Raw genomic sequence first — 12,179 nt, forward strand, 5'->3', positions numbered from 1 at the left:
GAAGGAAAACCAGAATTCAAGAGATTGATGGATGGCATGTTCAGAGACGACAAAAACCCGATAAAACAGTTTTTTAACAAACTGAACAGTTATATTTGTTTGTGTCCTTTACCATTTAACTGTTTTAATATGTTTGTTTTTCATGGTATATTTTGATTATATTTTGACTATATTTATGAAATAAGCCATTTGTGATCAATATATTTTGACTATATTTTCCTCATATTTTAGTATGTTACCAATGTAGATACATATGGTAATGTAGTTTCTATATTTTGTTGTTCACAGTCTTGTAGATTTGAGGAAGTTGTGCCAACACCCCATGAGTTGGAAACTCTTAATTTGCCTCCTGTTGCACATGATATACTAGACGTCAAACATGGAGTTGATGGTGTACATGGTACTGATTTGGTAGACGATGATTACGATGATTTTAGTACCCCACCACCGCATCTATCCAGTGGCAAACAGCAACAAAGGAGTGCCAATTCTAATTCCCCGCGATGCAAGAAACGGACACAGTTTCCCGTTTCTGTTCCTCCTTCCAGGAAACAACCATCACGGAAGGAATCTCGGATAAAAGGGACAAGGAAACCAGATGCACCTACAGGACCCGGAACAAATGAGTTTAAACTGATAAGGGAAGAGATTCAGATTTTCAAGAAAGAAGTAGGCGTTTTGTTTTCAATATGTTTTTGTTACTTCATATTGCTTGTGTCAAGTGATTAACAATTCTAATTCTATTTTTTGTGTTTCAAAACTGTAGGTGTTTGACTACATGGATAACAACTTCAAAAAGTTGTTAGATGCAATAAAGGGCAATCAAACACCAGATAAGGTAAAAATCAACACTAAAAGTTAAGTTCATTAAATACATTACAGGCATTAACAAACTGGTTTCCTTTTTTATTAATAAGATATTTTTTTAAGCTCGCTGATAGTAAAGCCCCGTCACATCAACATGATGTTGGCATACAATACTCACATAAGAAAAGCCAACGTCATCGTTCTGATAAAGGCACATCAACTGTCAACGACGTAGTCGAAGACAACACAGTAAAAATGGAAATTATTAACTTTTTAAGTTATTTTGATATATTTATTGAAAGACTTTATATTTTATTTTGGAAAATTTTAAAGGTCGGAGACACAATGTTGCAAGCTGACTTACATACTGATGGTGGGATTTCTCAAGGCAATCAAAGTGGCGGTGCAGTAAAGTTTTCAACCAAAGAGAATCAAGGTAGTGGTGCAACTTCCGCGCAGAGGAGTTATCCAGTGGTACTCATTTTTACTTTCACTTTGCTATATTTGCAGTATATTTTTCAAAGTAAAAATATTGGAATTTTATCTGTGTTTAGTATTACCTATAGTGTATTTACATATATATTTTTCACATAGTCATTTGTTAGTAGTGTTCCATTTGATGTATCTATTTGTGCTATTTTTGTTATGATTGTGTTTATATATAATAGTAGTGCTAAATTTCTTTTGGATTGATATTTTAATAGTAGCTTTTCATATATATTTTGGCTATATTTTAATTGTATTTTGATTATTATGTTCAAGGTTTTTTATTCTGGTTTCTATTGATTATATTTCAGGTATATTTTTCATATATTTTGTCTATATTTATATGAAACTTTTAACTTTTATGGCAGTGCTATATATGTGTATTTGTTTTACTGATGCCTTTAAATTTATTTGAACTATGTTTTTATTGTTTTAGGTTGAGGGATAAAGAAACTGGAGTTATAAGTGATGCACAAATAGATGGAGTGCCCATAACACCAATACATTTAAATTTTGATGTAAGTACTGAAATGTGGCTTTTTAGTGCCAATCACATATCGTTTTGATAAGCAATAATTGACAAACACCAGTCGCTTTTTTGTTTGTTTTTTATTTCAGAAATCTTAGCAAACCGGTGATATGGAGAATGCTAATGCTGAATTTACTGCATAAGAGGAAATGATAGCGGACTTGCTAGTCAACTGTCCTTTAGCATGTGTTATTCCTCTTGGTCCTCCTCCAGCACCACGCGATGATCAAGCCGATTTGTCAAGTTTAAGGACCCCTCAGAATCCGGACGATAACCCAATAACAATCTCTCAGTGGATGATTCTGATTCTCAGATACCAATCCAACTTGGAGTACAACCAAAAACTGGACAAAGTTCAACTAATGAAACTGAATAGCAAGTTGGAGTACGACCGATCGTTGGCCACAGTTCAAGTGATGAAACTGGACAACAAGTTTCTGTACAACCAAATGCGGGTCAAAGCTCAAGTGGTGAGACTGCACAGCTTTCAAACACTGGAAAAAAAATCATTGTCCATCCAGGGACTGCCCGAGAAAGGAAACTAAGCAAATACAAACTGTCCCCTTACTGTCCCAATTTCAGCTCAGCGAGTTCTTCTGCCAAAAATATCAGTCCTTGCATTTATCAGAAAAAACACCCATTTGTTGAGCACCCTATCAATGCCCCGTTAGATATTTCGTTTCTTCAAGAATATCAAAAGTGGATTGAGAAGGATCTATTGAAATCGCACGACAAAAAGTTAACGTATGTTCTTCCCATTGTTGATATACAGGAAGCCAAAGGAAAATCATTACAGAAAGAACAAGGAAGGACTGGATCCTGCGGATGCTGAACTTCGGTTACATTTAGGCGTTACAGCCGTATCCGACAAAAACTGGTTCTACTTGTTATCTATGGATGGGTAAATTTGGACTGATGAGGTTTGATGTCTTTCTGCTTGTTATCTAAGTTTTTATGTTTTATAATAGAATTACAGTGTGATGTATCACAATTTTGTATTTACGTTAAGACTGCATTGTATTTTAAAAATATTTTCATCGTTATATTTGCACTATATTTAATATAGAGACATTAATTTATTAGTTGAGCATAGTACTGATCAAGTATACAGAATTGTAATTTTGCTATATTTAAGAGTATATTTCACTATATTTAATATATATACAGCAATAGTTTTATTGAACATAGTATTGATTATAGTCACTGAATTGATGTTTTTACAGCATATTGATGTTATTTTCTACTACCTACGAAAGAAGGGGAAGTATCACAATTACAACAATTATAGATTCACCACTGCCAGCTGTATTTTTCACACTTTAGTTGCTGAAATTTACACATCTTGGGAAAACCCTGATTCATCCACATGCGTCACCAGTAAGGAAGACGAACTGTGTGAGTACATTAACGGACACAGGCTGTTGGCTAATGTACCATGGTATACTGTTGACAACGTACTAATTCCTGTCAACGTAAAAGAGGAAAATCACTGGATTTTGGTTGTGATATCATTCACTGACAGGTGTGCTCTCATCCTTTGAAAAAATCATTCATTTTTCTACAAAATTTATAAGTTTGTTTTATTCGTATTTTTTCTTTTTACAAACAGCTGCATCTACGTATACAACTCATATCGAGCTGCAGGGCATGATGCTGTCGTTAGAGCCGGAATGAAAATATTGGCTACTCTTGTGACACACAGTCCACAAATGACTGATTTCTATGAGAAGAAGGAGGATATAGATTTTGCCACACATCCTTCTTAAAGAAATAGAGAACAGACCGACAACTTTGACATTGTGAATGTAGACAATCTCCCGCAACAAGCTCCCGCTAGCATGTAAGAATCTCTTCCAATAAAAAACACAATAAATACATCTATTTTTTCTTAGGTTTTGATCAGTAAATTTTTTGATCATTTTTTTCAGGGATTGTGGTGTGTATGTGGCAGCCTTTGCTGAATACTTGAGCTCAAGTGAAGTCATCCCAACCGAATTCGATGCAAAGTTACTCCATATGAGATACGGTGCCCTTTTATGCGACTATGCATGGGATAAGTCAAACAATAATGCATCAAGTGATAACGAGCAGCCTCCAAGACCAATTAGACCGGCAGTTGATTACGATGCAGTTGATAAAGAGGATCTTGATTAGGCCACCAAGTCTTTTGTGTTTTTGATTTTCATGTTGGACAATAGCATAGTTGGTTGGGACTTTTGTTGCTGTTTTTTCATTTTGGACATATCGTTTCATGTGCAGTAATGTTTTTTAGGATGATTAATGTTGAACACCACCTTATGGCTTTTATATTGTTGTTTCTTTCAAGTATGTTATTTTTTCAATGCATAAATTCCATTTTCATTTTCTGTGAAATGTATTCATTTAATAAAGTGGTATATCTAATCATTTAAATACAGTAGAAATATACAGAAAATATAACTTAGATATATTCCATAAGTCCATTTTTAATGTACAGTATGTTGCAAAAGTTAAAATTTCATCTAAATACACTTCAAATATATTTAAAACATATATGACATATAGTTAACAGTAAACCAGAAAAAGTATTAGCAACCAGATCAGACAAAATGCAACTACAATATAGCCAAAATATATACGAAATACAACTATTAAAACATAAATCCAAAACAAAAGGTCAAATCATTTTACATAGAGTAAACTTTCCAAATCCCATTAAACCACCAATATAGCATAACATCGAAAAACATCGGATGTTCAACCATGTGAAATACAATCATACTAGAATGATATGAATTCAAGATGAATTCATTTTTTATTTTTAACTGAAATTTAAAGTAGAATTGTCTTAACAAATAAAATCAAAAAGGACTTATTTATTCTTCTTATTGAGCGGCGGATTATCACACGAACGCCTGTTATGACCAAGACGTCCACATTTACCGCAAGCATTCCTACGTTTACCAATCATCAACTCCTGTAATGGCTTGTCCCTCTTCTTTTTTGGACTACCAGGGGGTCTCTTATAGATCGGTGGCATAACAACTTCATCTGATATACTTTTAGGAACATTCCACTCGGTCTCATCGGGAAGAGGATCAACTGGCACATCATATGTGTTCACAACTGTTTCTGGCTTGAATAATTTCGAACAATATGCATCAGCAGTCAAATTTTTATTCTTCAATACTGCCTATGCATGAGAACACGGTATCTCATCCAGTTGGAACATCCTGCGGCTGCAAGTTTTCTTCTTCAAATCGATTATGAAACGTCTCGGTCCATCATTCACTGTGTAAACATATTCAGTTGACGCTTCAACCTGAAAACCATTTAACCAATAAACAAGCATTAACCTGAGCAGTTTTACCATATTGGGAATATAGATAAATGTAGATTAGATATAGTAAAATATAGATTAAATTTTTGTGTTGCAAACAAAGATACCCTCATTCGTATTGATTTGTACTCGTTGATCGACAACATCTCTTAATACCGCCTCATCAGTGTTGTGAATGTGTAGTTACCATTTTTTCTATTTGTGCAATTCCATCTACCAAACATCTTCCTCACTTCTTCAAGGAAATCAAAAATATGTAACTCTCTTGCAGCAACCAGTTTTCCATTAATACATTCGGCTATATTCGAAGTCATTGTCCATCCTCTGTTAACAGGTGAATAAATCCTAGACCATTTATCCCTTCCAGCATCTTCTAGGTATCGTTTTGCCCGAATATCAACATTCCCAATCTTCTCCATCAATTTATCGAACTCATCCTGGTTGTATGCCTTCGCTAATGAAAAAAATATAGGACTCAGCACCTCACTGTTTGTTGTGTATTGCTTTGTCACATTTTTCCACAAATGTCATATACAAGCCAAATGAGGAACAGTAGGATACACCTTATAAACTGCGTGTATTATGCTTTCATGTCTGTCGGACACGACATACATATTTTGCCTAATACCATAAGCTTGCTTGAACAGTTCAAAGAACCACGTCCAGGACTTATTATTCTCAGAATTTATCACACATACGCTAGTGGTATGATATTACCTACAAAAATCAGTATATATTTATAATATATTCAACACATATTTTAAATGAATTTGATCTCACACTATGTTTTTAGCAACATCATTTATAAAACAACAGTATATATTTACAATATATTCACCACATATTTACATTGTATTTTGTCACGCCCCAAAATCCACCCTAGACGTGACCGGCATCCGACATCCTGAAAAACATCGGAAGAACCTAAACAACACAATAATAATACTTGAACCCGCCAGGTTCAACATTCGCCTCCAACAATTTATAAATTAAATGTAACAAATCATGAATACATGAATTAAATCAGTGGAAGTCTTTATAATTTAAATGATTCACCCCAAAACATGATAGTGTGCCCGAAAGAGTTAAACGACAACTCTTCTTCTACCCACATTCGAATGTATACTAAGGAGCTTCTAAGAATAAGGAGTAATGTCTAACCCATCGGGACGCAGTCCAGAAACTAAAATAAGTAAATGAAATTTAATAAATAGAGTGTCCCACGAACGAATGTGTGGGCTCACCAAATCAGCCGCAACAGCAAGTCCTTCCTACACGCCTGGAGTATCAAGAACCTGCTCTTCTCCGTTACCTGACATACCATCAAAAACAACAATGGTATGCCTGAGTACTTCGTACTCAGTGAGTGCCTCGGGGACAATGAGTAATAAGAAAATAGAGTACATAATACATAAAGAAATTAGTCTTGCCAGTCAGGTGAGAGCGATGTAAGAATAGTTATTCAGTTTATGTATCTCAATAATAAGTATCAAAACCCATTTATAAAGCCTCTTGTCAAGTTACAACTTCAAATATGCCTTTTTAATCGATTAAGATAGTCATCAATAATTCCATAAGAGAACAAGAATGTCACACATGCCAATACAGGCCCAAGAATCAAGCATATCGCGCATAGCGCACCACACCGGAACATATAATTCTCGGTGGCTATCCTTCCTCCCGAATAGCTAGGCATAAATCACACTGGACTATGTAGTATGCGACGGCTATCCTTCCTCCCGAATAGCTATGCATAAATCACACCCCGTGTAGCGAACCCAGCGGTGGCCACTCTTCCTCTCGAATGGCTAGGCAATGACACACTAGGATCCATAGTGGCTACCCTTCCTCCCGAGTAGCTAGGCCAAACATCAAAACAAAGTTCATAGCATAGAAGCCGATTCACAAATTGTCTCAAAGTTGTCACACCATCAATAACGTTCATTATGCATATCGAAAGAATAAGTCATTCCAATCAATGTTTTGAAAACGTACAACTTCTTTACAAAGATTTCCATGTCCCAATTCACCAATGAGAAGGTCATTACCAACTCTTAACTAGCATTACTAAGCATCTCTCATAGAGGAAAACATTCATAATAGCTTATACATATGTAGGGTTTGTCACAATCTAGGTTTAATGTGGGTTTGTCCCTTCACACACATTAACCACCATTTAGACATGAATTAGAGTTCAAGGAAACATGAAAATATTAATTTTCCTCCCATTCATTAAAGAACCTTGAAGAAAATTATACTTCCAACAATAGTTTCAAAAGTGATTTTCAACCAAAAATAAGTTTTTAAAAGAGAGACATACAAATCATCTTTATAGTAAAAAAAATGATTTTTAAAAGAGACATACCTTAATTTGTTAAAAAAGGTTTAAAAAATCACTTTTCTAATGAAGAACACCCAAACCCTGACTTGAATCACTTTGGGAAGAATTATGTTGCAAACCCTAGGTTTTGGTCATAAAATCATGTTAGAAAGGGATTAGGAACTTGAATTCAACCTACAATCATGATAACACTTACCTTGTATGGTTCTTGAGGCTTGGGACTTGTTCTTATTGACTTTAGGGTAATTTTTCGTGAATGGGGGTGCTGGGGAAATAAACCCCAAACCTTAAATATAACTTAAAACGCATAAACCCGACTTTTTGACCCAAACCCGACCCGTTACGCGATGGGTCTGCGATGCGGGGCCATCGCGCGATGTTCTTTAGCTCAATACTCAAACTTGCGCGATCGGCCGACGATGTGGGGCCACGCGCCTGAAAAAGCGACGTGAGTCGGTTCTGCATAGTGTTCAGTAAAACAGACATAATTTCTTGTACATAACTTTACTTGGGCTGGGCGACCTACCGTTGGAAATATATTTCAAAGATCTACAACTTTCATGAAAGAAGTATTTCCAAATTCGCAACACATTTTCATGAAAATAGCCCAGAAGACAGACCTACCAAAACTTAGGCGAATTTAAGGGGCCTTAAGAACTTCACTAGTTGGTTTGACTTCAAAACGACCATCTTCCACCCGAATTCATCAAGAATGGATTCATACAGATATAATATCATCTTAATACTAGATTTTTACACATTCACACCTAGTTCAAGTTTACGAGGTGTTACATTATCCCCCCCTCAAGATCATTCGTCCTTGAATGAGGATAGTATTGTAGGAAGGTAATTAACCAACACGAATTTTAACCACACAATCACCTTGCGTACTAATAGCTCAAAACTTAACTCATACCTAAAATAGGGAACAAGTGAGGATGTCTCTTCTTCATGTTCTCTTCCATTTCCCAAGTAGCTTCCTCAGTGTTATGATTTCGCCACAACACTTTAACCGACGCAACATCCTTTGTTCTCAACCTTCTAACTTGGCGATCCAAAATCTGAACTGGTTCTTCTTCATAAGACAAGGATTCATCAATCTCAATCTCTTCATAGTTCAACACATGACAGGTGTCAGGTTTATATAACCTCAACATCGAAATGTGAAACACCGGATGAACCATGGACATCTCAGCCGGTAATCTCAACTCATAAGCTACCTTCCCAACTCTTCTGGTAATCTCATAAGGACCAATGTAGCGAGGAATAAGCTTGCCCTTTCTGCCAAAACACATTACCCCCTTCATAGGTGACACTTTCAAGAAAACTTTGTCACCAACAGCAAATCCCAATTCCCTACGCCTCATGTCCGTATAAGACTTTTGTCTACTCTGAGCGGTCTTTAGTCGTTGCACAATAAGATTTACCTTTTCGATCGCCTCATGAATTGAATCAGGATCCAACAACTCTACTTCCGTTGGTTCAAACCAACCAATTGGAGACCGATAACGCTCCCATAAAGAGCCTCATAAGGAGTCATCTGAATACTAGCTTGATAGCTATTATTGTAAGCGAATTCCACCAAAGGTTGGTGTTCATCCCAACTTCCTCCAAAATCAATTGCACAAGCACGCAACATATCCTCCAAAGTTTGAATAGTTCTCTCTGCTTGCCCGTCAGTTTGAGGATGAAAGGCAGTGCTCAATTTCACTCTAGTCCCCAAACCTTCTTGAAACGTCTGCCAGAAATAAGCAGTAAATTGCGTACCTCTGTCAGATATGATAGATGTCGGAACACCATGCAACCTAACAATCTCCTTCAAATATAGCTTGGCGTACTCTGCCGCGGCATATGACGTCTTTACAGGAAGAAAATGGGCAGACTTCGTGAGTCTATCCACGATCACCCAAATTTAATCATACTTGGCCCTTGTGCGAGGTAAACCTGCAACAAAGTCCATATTTATCATCTCCTACTTCCATTGAGGAATCTCAATGTTTTGAGGTAAGCCACCGGGCCTTTGATGTTCAGCTTTCACCTGTTGACAGTTCAAACACTTAGCCACAAATTTAGAGATATCAACCTTCATGCTCTTCCACCAATAGTGTTGTTTCAAATCCTTATACATCTTGGTGGATCCCGGATGAATCGAATACTTGGAACTATGAGCTTCCATCATTAGTTCTTGTCGAAGACCATCAACATCGGGAACACACAATCGTCCTTGCAATCGCAGAACACTATCGCCAGTCCTAACAGTAAATGAAGTGTACTCACCCCTTTCCACTCCATCTCTCAGCTTTGCCAAAAGTTCATCATCATATTGCTTGAATTTAATCCTTTCTACAATGTCAGACCGTGATGGCGTGATTCCCACTAACTTTCCATCTTCAGTTTCATCAAGTCTGACCCCAAGACTAGCAAGTCTTCGAATATCCTTCCCCATGGGGATTTCATGTGCACGCAAATAAGCCAACGTGCCCATAGATTTCCTACTCAAAGCATCAGCAACCACATTAGCCTTACCAGGATGATATAAAATGTTCAAGTCATAATCTTTCAACAACTCCAACCACCTCATCTGTCTGAGATTCAACTCTCGTTGTTTGAAGATATACTGCAGCTCTTGTGATCAGTAAAAACATCGCAATGCTCACCATAAAAATAATGACGCCAAATTTTCAAAGCAAAAACTACAGCAGCCAACTCCAAGTCATGTGTCGGGCAATTCTTCTCATGTTTTTTCAACTGTCGCGAAGCATAAGCAATCACCTTGCCATTTTGCATTAACACGCAACCCAAACCAATTCTAGAAGCATCACAATACACCACGTATCCACCAGAACCAGAAGGTAAAGTCAAAATAGGAGCCAAAGTCAATTTTGCCTTAAGCTCTTGGAAACTCTTTTCACAAGCTTCGGACCATTCAAACTTAGCAGTCTTCTGCGTCAACTTAGTCAATGGCGAGGCAATAAATGAAAAACCTTCCACGAACTCCCTGTAGTAATTTGCCAAACCCAAGAAACTACGAATTTTCGTTGCACTAGTGGGTCTAGGCCAATCCTTAACCGCTGAAATTTTCTGAGGGTCTACTTTAATGCCGTCACCAGTCACCACATGACCCAAGAAAGCCACAGAATCAAGCTAGAACTCACACTTAGAGAATTTTTCATAAAGCTCGTTCTCCTCAAGTGTTGTCAAAGTTATCCTCAAATGATTTGCATGATCCTCACGACTTTTAGAATACACCAAAATATCATCAAGAAACACAATAATGAAGCGGTCTAGATAAGGCTTAACACGCGATTCATCAAATCCATGAATGCAGCAGGCGCATTAGTCAAGCCAAATGACATGACTAGAAACTCAAAGTGCCCATAACGAGTACGGAAAGCAGTTTTCGGGATATCCTTATCCTTTATCTTCAATTGATGATATCCAGACCTCAGGTCAATCTTCGAAAAGAACTTAGCACCCTGAAGTTGGTCAAACAAATCATCTATCCTTAGCAAAGGATATTTATTCTTAATGGTCACTTTATTAAGTTGACGGTAGTCAACGCACATCCTAAGGGAGCCATCTTTCTTCCTAACAAACAAGAATGGAGCACCCCCAAGGTTAGGAACTTGGTCGGATGAAACCTTTATCCAATAAGTCCTTCAACTGATCCTTTAACTCCCTCAGCTCCGTTGGAGCCATACGATAAGGTGGGATAGAAATAGGTTGGGTGTCAGGAATAACATCAATCCCAAAATCAATAACCCTATCAGGAGGGATACCAGGGAGATCTTCGGGAAACACTTTGGGATAATCACTAACTATGGGAACAGATGCAATTTCAGGTGCTACGGCTTTTGTATCATTAACAGCAACTAAATGGTAAATGTACCCCTTCGTAATCATCTTATGAGCCTTAAGATAGGAAATAAATCTACCCTTGGCTTAGCAATTTCACCCTCCCACACAATAACAGGCTCCTCGGGAAAGGCGAAGCGAACTAACTTATGGCGACAATCCACATTAGCATAACATGCGGACAACCAGTCCATCCTTATAATCACATCAAAGTCCACCATCTCAAGTTCATACAAATCATCCATGGTCTCGCGTCCCTTGATCATAACAACACAATTTCTATACACTCTAGAAGCAATAACAGGAACACCAGAAGGCGTATCAACAGTAAAAGGTTCACACAAAGGTTCGGGTTCCATCCCCAAATCAAGAGCAAAGTAAGGGGTCACATAGGATAAATTTGAACCCGGATCAATCAATGAATAAGCATCATGAGAACAAATGGTAAGGATACCTGCAACCACAAGACTGAGCAGGTGCAGAATACCCTTTACTCTGCCCTCCCTTATAATTATTACCACTGAAACCACCCGCCAATCGGGCCTTTTTGTTCTGATCTCGATCCACTCTCTCCTCATTTTTCCAACTTTCTTGTTGCTCAGCAAACCCAACCAAAGATGAGAAAGAACAAGTAGGAGACATAGCAACAGCAGCACATGCAGACTTGATACGTGGTACCAAGCCTTTCACAAAGCGAGTCAATTTATGCTTTTCAGTCGGAATCATGTATAAAGCATACTTTGACAGACGAGTGAACTCCAAACTATACTCACGAACCGACTTGTTACCCTGCTCTAGCTTTTCAAACTTCGTAGCCATAACAATTCTTTCCTCATCAGACA

Source organism: Lycium barbarum, chromosome 8 (genome assembly GCF_019175385.1).
Source record: "Lycium barbarum isolate Lr01 chromosome 8, ASM1917538v2, whole genome shotgun sequence".
Taxonomy (NCBI): Eukaryota; Viridiplantae; Streptophyta; class Magnoliopsida; order Solanales; family Solanaceae; genus Lycium; species Lycium barbarum.